Genomic DNA, 2,706 nt, shown 5'->3' with positions numbered 1-2,706 from the left:
GGGATGCGTGTCAACTTTTTTTAATTTACAATTTACTGATATAATACAATTTCAAATCTATTGAAAATACTTTGTAATTATATAATTCTATCATCTATCCAATATAGTTTGAAAGTTTGCTCCCACTAACAACTCGAAAGAAATCTACTATATTCTAGATTTTGTGGTAAAGAAAAAAAACCGTAATAGCTCGAACTAATTTTTATTAATGTTTATATATAAGTACTTTTTCAATCCGTGAGTTCTGGATTAAAAATTCAAAGACCACCATTTATCATTATATGGTAGGCTCTATCATATGCAGTCAATAAATTAAAAAGAAAAAAATGTTAGGGAATCCAAAACCCTAATCGGGTATCTGAGAATTCTAACTTTTTTTTTAAAATTTATTTCCTACCAATTGGTGGCCTTTGGATACAAATTCAAAGACTACCATTTTGTTCTGGATATTTTTTCAATCCAAAATTCCTGAATTGAAAAACCACTCATACTTGTACACACTCACATCTCCAGCATTAATCAATTGTTGTTAAGTAACATCCTTAATGCATTTATTAGAGTCCTAAAGCATTGGCTAAACAAAAAAGAATCTTCTCATGTTATCTCATAACGAAATAAAATTAAAGGATTATTTCTTGACTAGAGATTCATGGCAATAAAAAGACTGTTTTCATCCGTTACCAAAGAAACAAATTGATAAATATAGAAAAAAAAAAAAATTCTCTTTTAAATTATTGAACGAAAGAGACATTCTTATTAAAAGAGGTTCTTATTTCCACCAAAAGAACTTATGGAATGTTTTCCATGAACAAGACCTTTAGCTTGGTTTTCGATAATGGGTTACCATCTTCCTACAAGAATTATCAAATTATAACATTTTAGTAGATTAACTATAAAAAGATAAAAATTTACTATTTTTTCATTATAATATCTACAATTTTGATTTTTTTTTACGTAACTGTAGTTTTGTACCAAAAAATAGTATAATAATAAATCAGTACTTTGAAACAAACGATAACTTAAAAAAAAAAAAAAGAAGATAGTGAAACCGACAATGAAGATAATTAGATAACGGATAAATGACTATAGTTTAATTATATAAATTTATCATGTTTCAAATAATTGAGTTTTACCACATTTTATTATAATATGTGATAAATACACATATCATATTTGTATAGTTAAACCATAGCCATTAATCAGTTATTTATTTATTTTTACTGTAGATTTGACTACTTGAACGAGTATATTTACCATATTAATTCTTAAGGTCCAAGCAAAAACTTGCCTCACTCAACTACTTGCTTTTGATTGCACTCAGAGACACAGTAAAAAAATAGTTGCTCCCGTAAAAATTGAAACGAACCAACATTTTAGTTCGATTTCATTCAGTTTAATAGATTTAAGAAAGTCAATTTATATAAAAAAAAATTAAAAATCACAAAATCACAAAATACAAAGGAATTTACCATTTAAAACCGAAGAAATTTAACCGAATTGAGAATTGGTTTGGATTATATTTTATTAAAAAAAAAAATCGATCAGTTTAATTCAATTCAGAACCAAACCGACCCATGTCCCCACCCTACTTACAGCAGAGGAAGAGATCTTTTCTGAATCGAAGATTTAGGAGACACCTGCAAAAGAAAAGTGGTAGTCCTAAAATACCTGTTGATAACTCTGCTTTTACATGTATATACATCATAAGGATACTAAAATAGAAGTGCTTGACTTACTGCTTTTTAAATTCCCTTAAAGTATCTTCCTTCGATCCAAGTTGAGGGGTCATTCCTGTAAAAGAATATCATTGGTATCTGAACCTTAGATTTTCTAAGTTATCAATATCTTAAAGTTGCCTCACTTCTCTTGGTGTTGGCCTCATCGGAACAATTAGTTCCGTTGCCTTCCGGGTAACTGATAGAACTTGAGAAAATTTGGATCCCATTTGGGGACTGAGTTACTTGAACTAACAATTTGCTGCCCCAAAGGTGTTCCATTTATAGTGGTAACAAGTCAACGCGAGAGCCACGTAACACTTTCAATAACCTTTTTTTTTTTTTAATTAATTCACGCATCATCGAATTTGGATCGGAGTCTTAAAAAGACTGTTGTTTATTATTGGAAAGACCTCATTTCACTTTAAATTAAAAATAAAAATAATTAAAATTATGTTTAAAAATCATGGATCGCAGCAGGCCACTAGGGTAATGCGGGAATCATACGTCTGCCATTAATTGTTTTTTGGCCTTTTGTCTTTGTCACCCGTTAAGTCACTTTCAAACCGCAGAACAACTTATGACAAATTGACTCACCAAAAATATCTCCAGTTGTTTGGCAATTTGGATGGCTCAAATTAAACATAGTACAATAATGCCTGCAACTAACCCCACCTTTGCTCTTGCCATCATTTATGGCGAGAAAGAAGACATCTTCGTTACAAAATAGGATATATTCGGAGTAAAATATGAATGTACTTTTATTTCACCCACAAATGAAGAAATAAAAAACGTACGGTTGGGATGCTTGTCATCTTTTTCATTTTTTTATTTTATGAATTACTACAAATTATTGTTATCTTACAATTTGAAATCTATTGATAATAATTTATAGTATATAATTCAGAGGTCTACTAATCATAATTTAGAAATCTACTTCCATTAACAAGCAGGAGAGAAATCTACCATCTCTTTTTTTTTTTGTGATAAG

This window comes from Citrus clementina, unplaced genomic scaffold (genome assembly GCF_000493195.1).
Source record: "Citrus clementina cultivar Clemenules unplaced genomic scaffold, Citrus_clementina_v1.0 scaffold_2, whole genome shotgun sequence".
Classification (NCBI taxonomy): Eukaryota; Viridiplantae; Streptophyta; class Magnoliopsida; order Sapindales; family Rutaceae; genus Citrus; species Citrus x clementina.
The sequence above is the reverse complement of the archived record's forward strand: the minus strand, read 5'-3'. Positions refer to the sequence as shown.